This window comes from Ochotona princeps, chromosome 2 (assembly GCF_030435755.1).
Source record: "Ochotona princeps isolate mOchPri1 chromosome 2, mOchPri1.hap1, whole genome shotgun sequence".
Taxonomy (NCBI): domain Eukaryota; kingdom Metazoa; phylum Chordata; class Mammalia; order Lagomorpha; family Ochotonidae; genus Ochotona; species Ochotona princeps.
Window position 1 is genome coordinate 164323382 of NC_080833.1, and position 19807 is coordinate 164343188.

General features: G+C 47.8%; 1 protein-coding gene across 2 annotated transcripts in view; it reads left to right on the forward strand.

The window, feature by feature from the left end:
* The first annotated feature begins 5607 nt into the window (after nucleotides 1-5607).
* The window catches only part of RALGPS2 (Ral GEF with PH domain and SH3 binding motif 2), a 138589-nt gene continuing 124389 nt past the window's right edge, over nucleotides 5608-19807 (forward strand). The window contains exon 1 of one of the 2 annotated variants that reach the window (XM_058660718.1): nucleotides 5608-5856. The gene's annotated coding sequence lies outside the window, so the exon portion shown is untranslated. The remainder of the gene's footprint in view (nucleotides 5857-19807) is intronic. The other variant, XM_058660719.1, reaches the window with a different exon arrangement.

A 19807-nucleotide genomic window follows, 5' to 3' on the forward strand; every position in this document is an offset into this window, starting at 1 on the left:
GGTCGCACGCCAGACCCCACAGAAAGCTGTAGAGCACACAGCGACAAAGACCAAAAAAGGTGCATGGAAATGAGATGAGAGCAGCAGGTGCGTGGGGGGGACTGCGAGGGACAACGTGGGTGTTAACGACTTGGGTGTGGAGTGGTGACAAGAGGGCCTGGCAGGGCTGACTGAGGTTTTGGTAGTTACTGGATGCTAACTTAGCCAACCAACAGGAACAACCGAGGGAGAGGGCTGGAGATATTCTCCACAGAGAAAGTACAGGAGGCACAGGAGAAGGGATGCGAAGGGAAATGTGCGGAGCAGTAAACCTCAGAGATTCGTTAGGGTTACCTTTACACCGACTTGATTCAAGCTAGGAACTTTTGAAAGAGGATTAAAGGGGACTATTGGATGGCTTCTGAGTTCCTGCTTGTCCTAAAGACCCCAACCCATTTTGATATATGGAAAGGAGACTACTATGATGAGTAATTACTGACATGAGGGTGCAGGGTCCCAAGGCCTTGGGCCATCCTCCACTGCTTTCCCAGGCCACAAGCAGGGAGCTGGATGGGAGGTGGAGCAGCTGGGACATGAACTGGTGCCCATATGGGATCCCAGCGTGTGCAAGGCAAGGACTTTAGCCACTAGGCTACCGCGCCAGGCTCCTCCCTGCCCTTTCTAATCCTGACAGATAAATGAGGCATTCTTGAACCATCTTGAAAGTTAATATTGAAAATGATTAGTGCGTGGACACATTTATTTACACACTAACCAGTCTCCTCCAGATTTGATCCAGGGAAACATTAATCCTTGCTGAGTAAATAAAACCCTGCTGAGTCACATCAGCACAGCTTCGCCTGCGTGGAGCAGCGTCACTGCCAAGGGAGAACAAAGCTGGTGTCCCAGGTGACAGACCGTGGGTCCTCTTTATCCTTGATATCTTCGTAACTGCGGCATGTCCCTCATGATTGAGGCTCATGGTGGATGCTCCGTGTCCCTTCCTGCCATTCTCACGTCAACAGGAAAGTGACTATTTCCTCTTCTCAAAGTGATTTTTGGGTATGCCACTTGTCTATTTTACGTTGCAAACCTAATTCACAAATGTTTTGAAGATTCCTAGCTGCTACAAACATTTAGAAGAAAAAAGATGATTCAAGGTTAGAGAAATGAGAGCCCGTTGCAGTAGCCTAGTGGCTAAAGTCCTCGCCTTGCCTGAGCCACGACACCATATAGGCACCAGTTCTAATCCCGGCAGCAACACTTCCTATCCAGCTCCCTGCTTCTGGCCTGGGAAAGCAGTCGAGGATGGCCCAAAGTCTTGGGACCTTGTACCCAACTGGGAGACCTGGGAGAGGCTCCTGGCTCCTGGCTTCGGATCAGCTTAGCTCTGGACATTGAGGCCGCTTGGCGAGTGAATCAACGGACAGGACAGAAGATCTTCCTCTCTGTCTCTCCTCCTCTCTGTGTATCTGACTCCCTCCCCCACTTCCCCCCACCAAAAAAAAGGTTAGAGAAATGAGAGGTGTTACTGTGTATGTTAGTCCCGAAATTCTGTTGGTCAAAGTAACAATAGGTGTTCACTGAAGTGAGCAGCGTTTTGCCGTGTGGCTTGATTTTGTTTGGTCAGCTATAACACATTGAGTTACTTATTGCTATGCTTCTTTTTGTTTCGTAGTGGTGGGTTCTTGTCTTCGAACTGTTTGTTCTGTGTCTAAATGACTTCCTTGGCTTACTCCCTGGATGTAATCACAATGCAGAATAGTAAAGCTGTTACATAATGGTGATTCCTCCGAAACGATCTTTGAGCATATTGAATTCTTATTGATTTCTATTTTCTATGATGGCATTTCTATTTTATACGTTAGCACTTTTTGTTATTCTAAGACTACATATTCCTTGTCTTTTGGCAAAAGCAAAGAGAACTCACAGTAGCTTGCAGGATTTCACAGAGAAGAGCTCTGGGAACGGCACCTAGGCGCTGGTTCTCTTGTCATGTAAGAAGACAAAAACAAGACTCTCCCTACCTTTACTTACACAGCAACACAAGGGACACGGACTTTGTAGAAATAATTCTCACCCTACCTCAACAAGAAAAAGGCAAAAAATGAACTTCCCCCACACACCAAGTTCAGGACTTTAACACAGCTCTTAAGGTAAATAAAATATTATTCTACTGGTTTGATGACCAAGGTGGGAAACACATTTGGGTATTTAGTTCAAATTTAGATACTGACTAGGCAAAGGATTTAGTGTATTTAAAGCCTAACTCCTGAATCACATGGCTTTGTGGCAAAACATGTGAAACTGGTACCTGTGACACCAAGGTGCTAATGGGTGCCGGTTCGAGTCCTGGCTGCTCCGCTGCTCATTCCTTGCTAGCGTGTCTAGGAAAGCGGCATACGTCCAGGAGCGTGGGCCCTGCCTCCCTTACAGGAGCCCAGGATGGCATGCCTAGCCATTGGCCCTGGCCTGGCCCAGTCTTCAACACTTGCGGGAGCCCAGGACGGCGTGCCTAGCCATTGGCCCTGGCCTGGCCCAGTCTTTAACACTTTAGCCATTTGGTGAATGACCCAACAGATAGGGGATCTCATTTCTCCCTCTTCAAAATAAATAAATACATCTTTAGAAAAAAAAAAAAAGTCTAAATGAAAAATCTCACTGCTTTTAAACGGTGAAAAATGATTGACAAATGTAGGGACACACACTCACTTACTTTTATGAAATGAGAATTCAGATTTAAAGTGATTGCAAGACATTTACCTAGAATAAAACTCCCTGTTGTTTCCCACTTTCCTTTTTTCTTAAAAGCAGTTAAATATTTGTGATAATGGTGTATATATGCAAGAGTACTTACAAATGCGCTTGACAGGAGCCAGCACGCAGCATGGCAGTTGGGATGGCAGCTGGGACATCTGTGTCCATTGTCAGAGTGGTTGGTTGGCCCGTGCAGGCAGCAGGTGTGGCTCCAGTCAGTGGGAGACAGACTGTACTCCTGGTTCCTGACTCTGCTGTTGCAGGCATTTCTGAAATGAACCAGAAATCTAACTTTACAAAAAGATTCTGGAAAATACAAAATATGGAGAAGACTAGGCATGGATTTCCAAATTGTTTCGTACCAAAATAAAATTTTGGGGGGCCTGGCGGCTTAAGTCCTCGCCTTGAATGCACCGGAATCCCATATGGGTGCTGGTTCTGATCCTGGCAGCCCCGCTTCCCACCCAGCTCCCTGCTTGTGGCCTGGGAAAGCAGCCCAGGATGGCCCAGAGTCTTGCGACCCTGCATCCACTTGAGAGACCAGAAGGAGGCTCTTGGCTCCTGGTTGCAGATCAGCATAGCTCCAGTGGTTGCAGTCACCTGGGAGTGAATCACTGGACGGATGATCTTCTTCTCTATCTCTCCTCCTCTCTGTATATCTGCTTTTCCAATAAAAAAAATAATCTTAAAAAAAGATTTGTTTATTTACTTTTAAAGTTTATTTATTTATTCCCTTTAAAAAAGATTTATGTTTATTTACTTGAAAGCAGAGAGAATGATATCTTCCATCTGCTGGTTAACTCTTCAAATGGCTGCAAGTGCTGGCATGGGCCAGGAGTCTCTCACACGGATGTGGGGGTTCAAGGACTTGGACCCTCACCCATGCTTTCCTGGTGCATTAGTGGGAGTTGGATGAGAAGTGAACAGCTAGGCCTCAAAGTGGTATCCATACAGATGCCAGCAACGGCTTAACCTGGAATGCCACAACACTGGCCCGTAGCCTTATTTAAATTCCATTTTTCTATGAACATTTTTTTCTTTTTAGTTCCCACATATAAGAGAGAACATATGATTTTTGTTGTCTCTGTGGCTTATTTCACTCAACTTGATGTCCTCCAGTTCCAATCATTTTTGCTGCAAAATGACAGGGTTTCATTTTTAAAAAAGATTTATTTGTTTTTATTGGAGAGGCAGATTTTACAGAGGCAGAAGGAGAGAGAGGTCTTCCATCAGCTAGTTCACTTTCAAATGGCCACAATGGTCAGAGCTGAGCAGTTCCGAGGCAGAGCCTGGAGCTGCTTCTGGGTTTCCCATTTGGGTCTCAAGGACTTGGGCAGCCCTCTGTTGTCTTTCTGGGCCCTAAGCAGGGGGAGCTGGATTGGAAGTGGAGCAGCTGGGATGTGAACCAGTGCCGGTAAGGGAGGCCAATGTCACAGGGTGGAGGATTAACCAGCTGTGACATCAGGCCAGCCCCAGGATTTCACATTTTATAATAGCTGAATACTGAACATAAATTTTCTCCGACTATTCATGTGTCGATCGCTGATTCCATATTCTGGATCTCGTGAGCAGTGTTGCTATCAACCATTAACTTTTGGAAGTACTCATACGTATAAAATTGTTTTATGTATTGTTGTTGGCACACAGCCAACCCTCTTTTCCTTGATCTCTTGCTAATATTTAAAGACTAAACACTTTCTCAACTCAGTAATTAGATGGGTTTCCCCCCCAAGTTGCTAATTCTGCTTGCCCATTGTTTCTTTGAGACTTAAAGCAATTGACTTCCGTGGGAGAACTTCCTGTCTACCTAACTTGCTTCCCCCTTGTTACTAATAATCTGGTTCTAAAATCTATTCTTCGGAATGCTCTCAGCCTCCCCACTCCCAGCGACTTTTTGATTCCAGACTTTGAAAGTTAAAAGGGAAACACTAGGGACTTTGCTGCCTATCTTTGTTTTTGCTTTTAACTTACTTTTGCATGGGGATGCTTTAACTGTTGCCCTACCAAGTGTTATGACAAGACCAAAGATAAAATAATTAGCATTCTTCCATGTGGAAAATGACTCCGTTGTTTAGTGGTTATTAAATGGAGGGCAGAAACGAAATGGGAACCGACTTAGTCCTTTCGTGTGTTTTACTTGTAGATTGGGTCGAACAGCAGTTCAGAGGTGGCTCCTTCAAAAAAGTCACACTGCATTCCCTGGCGCTAATTTTAAGCAGGTCGCGCCACATAATGCACCCTCTGGAACAACACCCTGGCACCCTTTATGTGAAAGTTGCCCCCTTTCCATTCACAGGAAATAATTAGCACTGCAGAATTAAGTTTGAGCAAAAATGTGGAGCTAGTGTTCACCTTGGAAGGCATCACGCTGAGGCCAGGTGATGCCAAATGTCTGTCGCTGGCTTACTAGGCCAAGGGTCCTACCCTGCTCGGTACTCACAAAGGCCTACATGCAACAACACCTCACCAGCCACGGCGACGGGGCGACCCCTTCACACCTGAAGACCCCCTCATTTATCCGCAGCGACTCCTAGAAACACCGCTGGTGCGGGCTGTCGGATCTCCTAGCGTTCCCAGACTTTGCTCCCCGGCCTTGAAGGTGGCCGGCCAGGCGCCGCTGAAGGCCACGGCCACAGCGGCAGATTCCACAGCGGAGGGCCGCGTGCGGGGAGGCGCCGGCCCAGCCGTCTCGGGCGCTCCACCTGTCCGCCGCGCGCTCCTCCCGTCGCTCCTCTGCAGCGGGCGCGGGGGCGGCTGGAGCGCGCCGCGGGCACCGGTCCCCGGCGGCCGTTGGGCTCGGCGGGGCCCCGGGCGCAGCGGCCGCGGGCGAACGCGCCGGGCAGACCCCGCGGGCCGCGGCGCTCGTCGGGGTGCGCGCACGCGGCTCCGCCCAGCCCGCTCGGCGCGCCCCCGCAGCTCGGCCCTCCTCCTCCTCCTCCTCCCCGAGCGGCGGCGCGGACGGGGTGGATCCGGCGCACCGCCCTCCCCCGAGCGGCGGCGGGCACTGAATGAGAGACGCCGACTGCCCGGCGGTGCGAGCGCTGGCCCGGGCGGCGGTGGCGGCTGTGGCGGCGGCTGCCCGGCCTCGGAGGCGACGGCGGTGCGGAGGAGGCAGGGGAGGTGGGTGCGCTGCGCCCCCCGGGGAATGGCGGCGGCCGGGGCGTTGCGGTGTGTGGCTGTGGCGGGCGGGGGCGCGGGCCCGGGGCTGCTCGGCCTCGGTGCCGAGAGGGGGCTGCGGAGCTCCGGCGGAGGAAGGAGGGCGCCGGGGAGCTGGCGCGGGGGCAGCAGCTGCGGGAGACGGCCGTGCGTGTGTGTGTGCGTGTGGGCGGATGGGCGGGCGGGCGGCGGGGTCTCCTCTCGGGCGACCCCCGAGCCCGCCGGGTGGCGGGAGCCCCTTGGCCTCCGGCCGCGCGCTGTCCTGGCGCCTCAGGCCGGCTTCAGGTGAGCCCGAGCCGGGGAGCGCCGCGCCGGCCACACCCCCTGCCCTGGCCCCGGCCCTCGGAGCCCGGCCGCCCGCGGACCCTTGGGTGCCGTGGACCTGTTGCCGAGCCCCGGGCTGGGCGTGCGGGGCGCCCCGCAGCCGGAGCCGGCCTGGTGCTGCGAGCCGACGGTATTGAAAGGAAGGGAGCTTCCGCACGGCTCGGATCAAACGCTGGCGAAGCCCGGCTATGTTATGTGTGCAAATATCCGGAATTCCGTCGCAGTGTCGGGTTCGGTGGGCTCCTGAGCACCGTGCTTTTGGGGGTGATTTGGGAGCCAGTCGAGCCACAGCTCGGGCAGGTCGGCCACCTGGAAAGGAGCCCTAAAGCTGTGCGTAGCGAGGTGGTGCCCGCCGCCCCCCGGGCGCGCCTCCCCAGCCTGCTGTTGTGTAGACGCTGGCCGGTTGCAGCGTCCGTGGGCGTGTTGGGGAAGAAGCTGCGAGCTGATAGGAGGCACCTTCGTGCAAATGGCAATTTGTTTGCGCTGGGAAGGGTGAGGGAGGGAGGAAGCCAGGCCAGTGTTGTTAGTTAGCCCTGGAGGAGGGGCCGCCGAAGCCCGGGGTGTCCGCCGACAAAGGATGCCGAGAGATAACCTGCATGCCCGGCGGATGAGCCGTCCGGGAGGCGTCCGCGTAGCCCGGATTCCGCTCTCCGGCCCGCCCCGCTGCCTTGGCGTTCCCCGTGCCTCGGCTTCACCGGCAGGTCGACTCCTGGCTCAGGCCTCTGAAGACGAGCGTCGGCTTTTTGGGAAACTTTTGTTTTCTAGAGACGCCTGCAGAGGATTGTAGTAACCCCGAAAGCCTGTTCCTCCCAGGTGGCTAGGCTGGTTGGGCTGGGGCATCCTAACGCAGCGTGCGGCCGTTACTGCGGGATTTGTTACTCTAGACTTGAGAAATAGGAAGGAACTTGGATCCAAACAGTAACATTTTAATAAATAAATTAACCTCTCGTTAGGCAAGGCGTTTATCTTGTAGCGTCGAAGATGTGGGATGGCATGTTTTGGTCACCAGATGCGATGAGCAACTGGAAGGGCGCTAAGTGCCGTTTTGAAGGGACAGTTTGAGCAGGATTAATTGACTTGAAGTCCCGTTCATTGTGTCTTTGTGGACCTCGCTGGATTTGGAGGTGGTCCGTCTGCCTTGCCCCCGTCAGTTTGGCGCCTTTCGTTGCTTTGAGGATCTGGGTCTTCCCAGACACCTGCACGGGCCTGAGGAGTTAGGGTTCACTTTGCCTGATTATTCCAGATTGCAGTAGAAATGGAAAACTATAGCCTGTACCAGCAGATTTGAAAACCGCCTTTCTGGAATTTATCTGTCCTGTCAGAAAGAATACACCGAATTTTCTGAAGACAAAATACAACTGCAAAATTGGCTTTGTGAGTCAGATACACATGTAACGTATTGGTGTGTTTTCTTAAATACTTAGTGCATTATGTTTTTCAGCTTGTGTCATTGCATTTGAGACAGCTTGTGTGTAGTGAGTAATGCTTTTAGAGATGAAATCGTTGTGTTGCAGCGTAAGGCATTTAGGCTTTTGTCCAGACGCCCGGCTCACCCGCTCATTTTGTACGTGTTTGTTGAGTATCTACTTCATGCTGGTTCTTTCCTGATTGGGGATATGGCAGAGAAAATGACAGATCTTAAGTGACAGATGGGCAGATACGGAGATGAAAAGTTAAAAGCAGTACAAACTCTAATGTTTACATTTTTTTTTTTTAAAAAAAGATTTGTTTACCTACTTGAAAGTTACAGAGAAAATGAGGTAGATATGGGTCTTCCCTTTGGTTGATTCATTCCTTGAATGGTGCCTGTGGCCAATGAATGGCAGGTGGGAGCCGGGAGCATCTCCTGAGTCTGAGGTGGGTGCAGGGCCTAAACGCCTGGAGCGTCTTGAGCTGCCTTCCCAGGCACACTTGCAGGGAGTGGGATTGGAAGCAGAGAGCCAGGACATAAACTGGTGCCCGTCTGGGATCCCAGCCTCAGAGGCAGCGCGTGATTGGCGCCGCAGTGCCCGCCTCCCTCTCCCCACCCCATGCTTGCTTTTTTTTTCCTTCTAAGAATAGTGGAAATTACTGGTTAGTGAGCAAAAGCATGAGGACAGTTTCAAAAAATATGCTCGTGTTTATATACACAAGACTATCTGGTTTCTAAGCATACCAAAGATAAATATTCTACCTGATGTCGCATGATGCATAGTTTAACTTGTGGTGAAACAGCTTTATTCTTTTGGTTTATACAGTTAAATATTTGCTAAAAATACTCTGCTGGAATTTGTAAGAGTTTTTTTTTTAATTAATGTTTTGGAACTGTTTTTATTTTCGCCTGGTTTGGCTGTGAGTGAGCTGGTGGCCTCTCAGCTGTGATTCAAGTGCGACAGGCGTTAGTGTAGTTCTTTCTAGATTACCGAGGAGAGCTTTTTCTGTATTATTGATACCTACGTCTTCTATTGCTTCTTACTGGCGGAGTTTTGGTAATTAATACTGACCCTCTGTGGGCATTATGATCTCCATTGTAGATAGGAACACTGAGGTTTGGCAAATACCGTTAGGCAAGCAGTGAGCCCAAAGCCTCGTGGTAGCTCTTGTTAGAATGTGATACTCAGGGAGAGAGAGCGGGAAGATAGGAAGGGGATATCATTATATTCTTAGAGTTGTGTCTATGAGCCAGTTCATTTCCTGGCTGCTCCACTTCCCATCCAGCTGCTCCCTGCTTGTGGCCTGGGAAGGTAGTGAGCATGGCCCAAAGCCTTGTGGCTCTGCACCCGCGTGGGAGACCCCGCTGGAGGTTCTTGGCTTCGAATCAGTTCAGCTCTGGGCATTGTGGCCATTTGGGGAGTGAACCAGCGGACGGAAGATCCTCCTTTCTGTCTCTCCTCCTGTGTGTATATCTGACTTTCAAATAAATAAATAAATCTTTTTTAAAAATTTGAAGATAACTCACAGAATGGGAGAAAATACTTAGCACATCATATTCGGCAAAAGATTTATATCTAGTATGTACAAAGGTATTTCAAAAAGTTAATGAAAAATGCATATTACGGAAAAAGCCAATGCATGGATTTAAAACCTTTTTGCACCAAAATAAACGTCTTTTCAAATCCACGGCGGAGCAAGGTCCTGTGTTGGAAGCGCAGGGTCCTGTGTTGGGAGAGCAGCCATGGGGCTGCAGCTGAGCGCCCACAGGCCTCCTGGGCTGCGTTCTCAGACAACTGCCAGTAATTCGCAACCTTAAGTAAGACTATTAAAATTCATCAGAAGTGTTCCCATTTTGTGAGAGCTCTGGACCTGTTTTTATTTTCCACAACAGAGAGACATGTTTGGTTACATAAAATAGATGTGAGTATTTAGGTGTTAATTTCCAGGTAAAGTTTTGGGGTACAAGATGTTATATAAGATGTGTTGGTATGAGTTCTGTTTTTTTTAATGTGAGGCTTTCAGTGTGTAACAGTTACATTTGGAATAGAATTAGCCCTTCAACCTGAATACTGCATTTCTTTTTTAAGTCTCTCAGTTTTCAGTGAGAAGTTAGAACTGCCTCAGCTTGAGTGAAGTTCCTTGGAGAGGAAAACGAATGTATTCTGTCAACCTAGAAGTCATTTATTTAAATGTATTTTAAATTCCCCTCGGTTCTTTTTTTAGTGTTAAAGTAGAAGATTGGATGTGCCATATGATAAATTGTAGTAGCTTGGAATTAATTGGGTATTATTCTTGAATAATTTCCTGAGCTTTTGACTTAGGAAAACATGTAACTACATAGTGGGAGTAAAGCATTACCGTTGAACATGTGTACCTAGCAAAAAGTTTGCCGGTCCCTGTAGTTAGTTAGTTGTGTTAATTCTCAATAGTGAGTTAGAGCCGCAGGAAGGGTGTGTCAGTATATATTTAGGGATGTGGCAGTGTTGACAGGATTTAAGTTGAGGAGACTTGGCAATTTTTGTTTGCCCTAAAGAGGACTTTGGGTAATGGCTCTGGAATGATACACTTGCAGGGAAGAAGCGCTCCCCTGGAGCTTAATTGACACCCTGCCTTACCTTGCTCACCTGGGCTCTCAGAACAGATTTTGTTCAGGATACCTTTTCTTTCTTTCATCTTGTTGTTATTTTGGCAGAGTTACAGAGAGAAGGTGGGAGTGATGCCTGCTGTCCGCTGGGTCACTCCCCAGCTGGCTGCAGAGGCCAGGCCTGGGCCAAGCTGAAGCCAGGAACCAGGGGCTTCTTCCGGGTCTGGCACGTGGGCGCAGGGCAGGCACTTAGAGCATCTTGGGCTGCTTTGCCCTGTGGTTCAGCATGGAGCTCACTCGGAAGTGGAGGAGTGGGGCCTCCCCGTGGGGTGCTGACATCTCAGCAGTTCCTGCTTCTTCCAGGAGACCTTTTCTGAAAATCCCCCACAGCTGGCACCTCCAGCACGCCCGGCGCCCCGTCCTGGTCCTGGTGTCATTATCTCCCCCCCCCCCCCCGCACTGATTAATCCGACGCTGTAGCGTACTTTATCTGCCTCTTTGGATATAAGTTTCATGAGATCAAGGACTAAGTTCTGTTTACTGTTTTTGTAGCAACTTGCAAGGCACCTGGCACATAGGCGATGCTTGTATTTTTGTGGAATAAGTGAGAACATTGGGATTTTAAACTAATATTTGACCTTAAATAATACAACTGTGCAGGGAAAATAAAAATAATGCCAGAAAGCTTGTACTGAAAATGCCATGCCCCTGACTCCTTTCGTCTCTTTCATTTTTTTTTAAAGAGAAATTTTTGTTTGAAACACAGATCCACAGAGAAAGAGAGAGAGATCTTCCACCTGCTGGGTCCCTCCCCAGAAGGCCGCAGCACTGATTTCCGGTCATGAACATGTTGTCCCGAGTTCCTGTGTTCTGTGTTGGCTTGCTGTTGTGGAAGGGAAGCCGTGCTCCAAGGACCTCAGGTCCTCCAGGGTCCTCAGGTCCTCCAGGGTCCTCAGCTCTCCCCTCTGTCCTCAGGTCCTCAGGTCCTCCAGGGTCCTCAGCCTCCCCCTCCGTCTGTGTCCCAGCACAGCTGTGCCCTGCTCTTGGTTACGGCAGCCTTCCTTGAGTGCATGGCGAGGGCTTGGGGAATGTGCTCATAGCTGAACTGTGTAGTGCACTGGGATTCTATTTCTTGGAGCTAAAACCTTTTGTTTTTTTTTCTTTCCCATTTCTCTCTCTCTTTTTTCCCTCCATGCCATCCAGCTGTCCTTCAATGCATCAGGGGAACTGATTGTTGAAAAAGGTCTCCCTGAGCTGGATCCCACCCTCCCCGCGTGCGGCGGTAGCATGGGGCTTCATCCCAGGTGTGAGAATTCTCTGCCTTTTTCCTCTGCTAGGGCCTGTGGTCTCTGGCTTCATGTTTTCCTCATTGGTTTACTCCTTTGTTTTAGTAAAATGCATGCTGTGTTGACTTTCAAGAGTGCTTAGTGAGGTGACATTTTTGAGATGTTTTCTTGCTGAAAATATTTTTCTACTACTCTGACACCTGGTTGATAAAAAAAGATTTTCCTTCAAAACGTAAGGAATGGCTTTGCAGTCGTCTAGCTCCAGGTGGTTGTCGAACAGTCTCTGTGGCGTGTGTGACCTGATGTTTTTTGTTGTCCTCAGAGTATCTGCTGTATCCCAATGTGGCGTGTTTCTTGTGGGAAATCTTTGTTTTTGTACACCCAACTTAGTGGGCCTCTCCAACCAGTAGTGTCTGATGAGGTGGCGGGGAGAGCCCACCTCCTGTGTTAGCAGCTTTCTCTTTAAAGGGCTAGACAGTCCTGCTGTAGCAGGAAAGCAGCACTGGCCTGGGACGCTGTGGGGTTTGGTTTTGTTTTGAACCTTTCGCCTATGCGGCCTTGGAAGGGATCACCCCGGAGTAAGGAGAGTCACTGGAGAGATGGAGAAGCGAGACGTGGTATGGTGGCCTGAGGAAGTTCTCATCTGAGTGTATGGGTGCTAAGGTCATCAGCTGAGAGTGAGAAAGAATAGGAGTATGTATGGAAGGTTCCAGAAGACACGGTACTAGAAGCACGGTCATCTCTCAAAGAGTTGCAGAGTGAGTAGAAGAGGGAAGTCTAGCGCGATTGCCGAAAGTCCCTGGAGATCGATGGTTCTCGGGGAGTCTAGCGCGATTGCCAGGTGGCACCCAAGTCCCTGGAGATCGATGGTTCTCGGGGAGTCTAGCGCGATTGCCAGGTGGCACCCAAGTCCCTGGAGGTGATGATTCGGACCTTAATGGTTCTGACTTCAGCACAGATACTTTTAAAATTTCATTGTTAAATATGGAATCTTACTATTGATGAAGATAATTCATGGAGTGATTTATTACTCTGCAAGACTCAGTTTGATTTGCCAGGGTCTTGGAGACATTTAAAATTCACACTTACCAATAAGATTTAGGCGTTTTTGTTTCAAAGTTTTGCTGACTTCCTGAGAGTCATTGTGAAGCTTTCCCTTTTTCTTTAATCTCTGAAAGGTTTTTTTTTTTTTTAATACAGGAGTTATTTCTTTTTTTCCCCTTTCTCTTCCCCTTCATTGATCCTCTTTTTCTTTCTTTCTTACTTTCTCCTTCCTTCCTTCCTTTTTTCCTTTCTTTCTTTCTTCCTTTCCTTCTCTCCTCTCCCCTATTTTTTCTTAGTTTTGTTTGAAAGAAAGATTAGCAGAGAGAAGGGACGACAGATCTTCCATCTGCTAGTTTACTCCCAAATGGCTGCAGCAGCCAGAGCTGGGCTGGTATGAAGCTGCAGGTGCGAGGACCCAAGGACTCGGCCCCTCCTCTGCTGCTTTCTCGGGTTGTGAATGATGGGAGCTGGGTGGGAAGTGGAGCAGCTGGAACTAGAACCGGTGCCATTGGCGCAGGTGGAGGCTGCGAATTCCAGGGGTTATGTGTTCTGTGTAAGAATTCATATGAAATGTGAAAGGTGACAGTAAAATTTCTAAAAGAAAACAACAGTATCTACTTGAGCTGTCACAAAGATTTTAAGAAAACAGGAAACTTAAGCCAGAAAGAAAAGATTGCTAAATTGTGCTTCATTAAATCTGAACATCTAACCATCAAAGAATAGGACTCAAGTGACGCATTGGAGAAGGCATTTAGCATGCTTACTGTTTGAAGGAGAACCTGGTGTCTTGGGTGCATTTAAACAACAATAGTGCAGCTCAATAGAAACAAAATGCAGGCAACCCAATTATAAAAGAAACAAGCTAAAGGCTGGCACAAGCATTTACGACGTGAATTGTCCAGATGGCCAGGGTGGATGGGCTGCACGTGACTTTCAGAGAACTGGAAATTAAATGTCGAATGTGATAGCACTGCGCACCCCCCGGAACGACACTGACGGGGAGCACCCAGTGTGGGCAAGAAGGTGGAACCGCGCGGTGAGCGGACGTGGAAGCGCCTGGTGCCGTCTGCTCTGGCTCTGTGTCTGTGCTCCGAGCCAGCGCTTTCCTGTCGCGTGTAGACCCGGTAGAAGACAGAGTGTGTACGTCGCAGAAGACATTTACGTTAGGAGACAACAGAAGCAACGTTCATGACTTGGGAATTTTGGCCATAACACCACAAACAGGAACAAAAAATAGATACATTGGACTTTTCAACATTAAAACTGTGTGCTTCAAAGGATACTGTCAAGAAAGTGAAAAGATAACCCCCGGGGAGGAGAAAATATATGCAAGTCATAGATCTGGTAAGAGATTTGTTTTTAAAAATGTGTAAAAACGCTTAGAACTGAGTAATAGAAAGCCAGCTTGCTTTAAAAATGAGCAGAGGATTTGAATAGAGATTTCTCTGAAGAAAATGGACAATAAACACATGAAGAGATGTGTCGCATCAGTGTTAACCGTCAAGGAAATGAAGCCAGGGCCACAGTGTCACCTCCCAGCCACAGTGTCACCTCCCAGCCACAGTGTCACCTCCCACCATTGTGGGTGAGGATGGAGCTCACCGATAGGTGATACGGTGCTCCTCTAGGATGGTCTGGCACGTCTTCCTGTGGTTTAGAGCTGGAGCGTGGTAGAACACTTCTCTTCCCAGGTGTGTACCCGAAGAAACAAAGCTAGTCCCTGCAAGAAGGTGTGTGTGTGTTTGTAGCAGCTTTGTTCTCAACCCAGATGACCATTAGGTGATCAGTGGACTAGCGTCATATGCTATATATGTAAAATGGACTCCCGCCAGCCATAAAAAAGATGAAGTACTTATACGTGCTTGTATATGTGTGAGCTTTGAAACATGCTAGATCAAAGAAGCTAGTCACCAAAGAACCCACAGATTGCATGATTCCAGTCATAGGGAGTGACCACAACAAGGAAGAAAGCAGGTTGGTTGTGGCTTAGGGTTGCAGTGGCAGATTGCTAAAGAATACCGAACTTCTGGTACACATCTCTGGATATGCTTGCTTAGGAGAAAGTTGTATGGCATGTGAATTACATCTTAGTAACGAGAGCTGTTTCGGAAGATTGGAAAAATACAGTAAAGTGACAACAGTGCTACCATATTTGGGGAAATCAGGATGGAGAGTAATATGTAAAAATAGTTCCTTTTTGTGAGGCAAACAGCAGCAAACCCCCCCCCCATCTGTGTGAATGATCTTGTGAGGGTAGAAAAAAATGTTACACATCAAATGTAAGCATTTGTTATCTTGTTAGCCTGAGGGAGGAAGAGGGGCAGAAAGAAGGGACAAGGTAAAAAAGAAAGGGTCGACTTAGCAAAACAACGTGGTCTCCTTGGGAGCATGTTCCAGGACCCCTGAGGACACCAAAGCCACTGGCCGGTCACCCAGTCCCTTGGGTGGAATAGTGTGTGGTTTTTAAAAAAAAATGTGCACATCCTCCTCTTGCTTGAAGTCAGCTGTGGATTACTTTTTTTAAAATATATTTTTATTGCAAAGTCAGATATGCAGAGAAGAGAAGAGACAGAAAGATCTTCCATCCGATGATTCACCCCCCAAGTGAACGCAATGGCTGGTACTACACCAATCCAAAGCCAGGAGCCAGGAGCTCTTCTGGGTCTCCCACGCGGGTGCAGGCTCCCAAGGCCTTGGGCCGTCCTCAACTTTCTTCCCAGGCCACAAGCAAGGAGCTGGATGGGAAGTGGAGCTGCTGGGATTAGAACCGGTGCCCATATGGGATCCTGGCATGTTCGAGACGAGGACTTTAGCCACTAGGCCACCGCGCTGGGCCCAGCTGTGGATTACTTTTAATACCCAGTGCATTGCAGATGTTATGTGAATAGTGTTTGCCATGTGTTGTTTGGGGATAAGGACAAGGAAAGTGTGGACCAAGGCCTGGCACACGTGAAAGGAAGCACAGTGCTTCAGCTCGCTGGCGAGAGAGGGTATGATGTAGAAGGCTGCGTCTCACTTTATAGGGGTCAGCATGCGCTTAGTGTGTGGCCAGTCCAGGTTTTGCTTTTTGTCACTTGCTGGGATGTTACTTTCTTTGAATAGTGCCGGTCTGCAGCTGGCCGACTCCGTGGATGTCTTGAATGACTGCTCTTGGTTAGACACAGCCCAGGTGTCTCGATGAAGAAGTGACTAAGTAGCGTGCAGGACAGCCTTCCAGGGCAGCACTGCGACAGTGAGGGTCACAGCTGTGACTACGCAGCAGACGGGAGGGAATACACAGGCAGTGTTGGAACTACAGCCTGAACACAGGAAAGCCATGGTGTGTGATTGCATCTGTAGGAAGCTTCTGGTGATAGAAGCCATGAGGGTATTTAGGGCTTGGTGCTTGGCAGCAGGAAGAGTGAAGAGAGCTTCTGAAGTTCTGGAGATGTTCCTTTGTCTTCAGTGGGTTGGTGGTTATGTGTGGAGTCATGGGGGAAGACTTCATTGAACATTCTAGTTTGAATACGTGTGTGTCTCAGGGAAAACGTGAAGCAAACCAGAAAAACAAGCAAGCAAACATTTTTTTTCTGGTGCTCATCTAAAAATGTCTGCACGCTTGTGAGGATGCTCGTCGTCCAGAGGGTTTGTCTCCTGTCCGCTGTGAAAGGTGCGCTGTCGTGCCTTGTGGGTTGTAATGACGGCAATCTCTTGGTGGTTATGTAGCTTGTACCTAGCTTTTATATTAGAAGCAGTACTTGAAAGTAACTCTTTAAAATAGGTGAATTTCTGTAAGTGTGTTGTTAGCATTTCATCAACCTTTAACAGTATTAATTAATTACCAGTATTAATTAGCCATTAACATTAGGCTTTGGGATTTTAACATTGGCATGTGTTGGAGAGCCAAATCCTGTTCAGACCATGACACAGAGTAATTAGGTGTTTGTAGGTTACATGCATTTTCTTACTTACCATGGTGTGTATGTGTTTTTCTATACCATTAGCACTTGATTGACCTTAAAGACCTATGTATTGGTCTGATATATATAGCAAGTGTTTTGTCTTAGCTTTTTAAAAAGAGGTTTTATTTGAAAGGCAGAAGAGAGGGATTATTTTCAGACTCAAAGGAGAAAGCAGAAGTAAGAGGCTTGTCTGAGTGAGCTCCTCACTGTTTTCTAAGGTTTTGCAGACTGAGTGTAATCACACTTGGGTTCTTGTGCTCAAGGTTACGCTAGGTCTTTAGGGTTATTGGAGTAAAGTGTTTAGTGTCTTTTTAGTTCTGATTGAGAGTCCCTGATTTTGATTAGAACTTTACTGGCCGCCTGGCACTTCTTAATGTGACAAATCTGTGTGTTCTGTGGCTTTTCTAAATTTCATTGGTCGCATGGCCTCTCTTCTGCTGGTTCAGTCCCCAGATACCTACCGCAAGCAGGCTGCCAGGCTGCAGCCAGAAGCCTGGACCCCATTCTGGGTCTCCCACATGGGGAGCCGTGCACCTAGCACTTATTTCTCTGCTGGAGTGCATTAGTCCGAAGCTGAGTGGAGCACAGAACTGGGGCTTAAATTCCGACACTCCGTGGTGAGATATGGGCGTCCCAAACGGGAGCTTGTGACCACTGCACCCAACACCTAAATGGGTACTACTGCCTCCACACACAAATAGAAATGATAAATGACAGTGGACAGTCCTCCTCTTAGTTATAGTACGTTTGATAGGGTATTACAGCAACGCTTGACTTAACAGCTGGACCTGGACCCTTGTATTAACTTGTGATGCTATCAATTGTATGATCTCTCAGTAGCAACCAAACTTTGCATTTATGATGGCTCAATTAAACTAACCAAATAGAAGTGTTGATTGGCTTTTGAGACCCAGATAAGTGGTGATTTATCTAACTCAGTATCCTGGACAGGTTGTTTATAATTCTGGTCTACCCATAGTTCCTTTGAAGGAAATCTGTTTTTCATAGTACATTGCTGAACAGACCTCAACAGTTGTGTTTTGTAGCATATAAAATTATATTGCCAGGGATTGGCCCAGTGATGGGCATTTAACCTAATGCAGAAACTCCTAACCTAGCATTGTGTGCTTAGGAGACTTGACAGCCAGTCCTGGGAAACATGGAGTCAGTGTGCCATTGGCCTAGAAGAACGGATTCTGAAAAGATGCATTGCTGTAGAGATCTGGAAAACTAACATTTAGGTGATAGGAACGCAGGTGTAAGCGGAAGCTGTGGCTTACAGAAAGCCGAGGGAGGTGAGGAGGCCGTTTGGTGACTGCCTGGAGAAGCGCAGAGGGCCGGCGAGTCGGGAGAGTGGAGATCACGCTGTCGGCTTCTGCCGCTGGGATTCTCCCTCCTAGTGCTTCTTTGACTCCTGCCCTTGTTGAGGCTGCATTCGGTTTCCCCAGGAAATAGTGCAGACTCTGCTGTTAGACTTCGGTTTTTCTCTTTTCCCAGGTTTGGGACTGTGGGGGAGTGTAACGTCTCTCATGTGTCATCTGTAGAATGAACATCTTTACTCAGAGTTGCTGTGAGAACTGAGCATGACATCTGCCAAGCTTTTAGAACAACGTCAGGCACAAAGCAGGTCTTTGCTAAATTGCATTCTATTTAAGGCCATTTTGAATTTGCTTTTTGCAACTGGAGTCTTACACTGGAGTTAACCTGCTTGCAGATTGCATTTTGTTAGGTGAGCGAGGTAGTTGTATGAATAATGGTGCTTGCTGTTTCTTCATTGAGCATTTAGTGGGTGCTTGATGTTGTTATGAGCAATTATCAGTATTTACTGATTTGCCATAATAGTCTGGTGAAGAAAGTACTGTTACATTCCTTTTAAGATGTAAAAACTGGGGTCAGCATCATGGTGTAGGGAAAAAGCCTCTGCCTGCAGTACCTGGCATCCCATGGGGCACGAGTTCAAGTCCCAGCTGCTCCACTTCCAGTCCAGCTCCCTGCTAATGTTCCTGGGAAAGCAGTGGAGGACGGCTCAAATCCTTAGGTCCCTGCACCCACCTGGACAACTCGGAAGAAGCTCCAGGTTCCTGGCTTCAAACTAGCCCAGCTCCGGTTGTTGCGGCTATTTGGGGAGTGATCCAGCAGATGGAAGATCTCTTTCTCTCTGTCCCTTGTTCTCTCTACATCTGCCTCTCCAAAAATAATAAATACTTGAACAATGCAGGAAGTGGCGCGCAGGAAGGCCTGTCAGCCTGCTCAGGATTGCACGGCACCTGAGTAGTAGAGACGATGTTGGAACCCAGGTGGTCTGGAGTTTTAGCTCTTAGTTAACCTATTTTCAGTTTTTATTTGCCTTCTTAAGTAAGTCAAGGAAAAGGTGCAGTTGGTCATTCTTTCATGTTTTCCAATACTTGTTTATTTTCCACTTAACAAAGGTGCAGCAGACCTCAGATGCACAGAGTGGCGAGATGCATTAGGAATAAGTACTAGGATAACTTGCCTTCCTTGAGGATGTAGTATAATAGCACAGCAAGGCCACGGCAAGTGAAAATATGTGTACTATGAACTGTAATCATATAACATAATATATTGCAGTTAATGAGTCAACCAAGGAAATGAAAATAAAAAGAATATGTCCAATTTAAGGCAAGGCACTAAAAGAATAAAAATAGAACATGGAATACATAGAAATAGCAAGATAATAGACTTAAATCTTATATCAGTCATGACATTTAAAAGGCAGGTTGGTGGATTGAAAAAGGAAGACCCAGGGTGTACATTTTGGTGCAGTGGATTAAACCACCACCAATGACACTCCTATCCATCAGGATGCAGCTGGTCCACTTCCTGAGGACGTATTCTGAGTGGGAGCAGGTGATGGCCCAAGTGTATAGGGCCTTGGCACCTGCGTGGAAGGCCTGGATGGAGTTTCAGGCTGCAGATTGCCGCCGGCCCAGCCCTGGATCTATAGGCAGGGGAGGACAAGCCTCAGTTGTCTCCTTCCTATGTGAAACCCACTTTAAAGACACCGGTTGAGTGAAAGAAAAGGATGGAGAAAGACAATCTTGTTTAGTTACAAGAGAAGTGGCTTGTTTGACAGTGTAGGCTTTAGAGGAAAGAATATTTTCATAGACAAATGGCTTTATTACATAATGATAGAGGTCAGTTAATTAGGGATGCACCAGTTTAAAAATTTTTGTAGTTAATAACTGGACTTCAAAATGCATGATAGAAAAACTGATCTCCGAGCAGAAACCATCTAATCAACAATCTTAGTTGAAACTTTCAATACTTTTTTTTTAAGATTTACTTTTTTTTTTTTTTTTTTT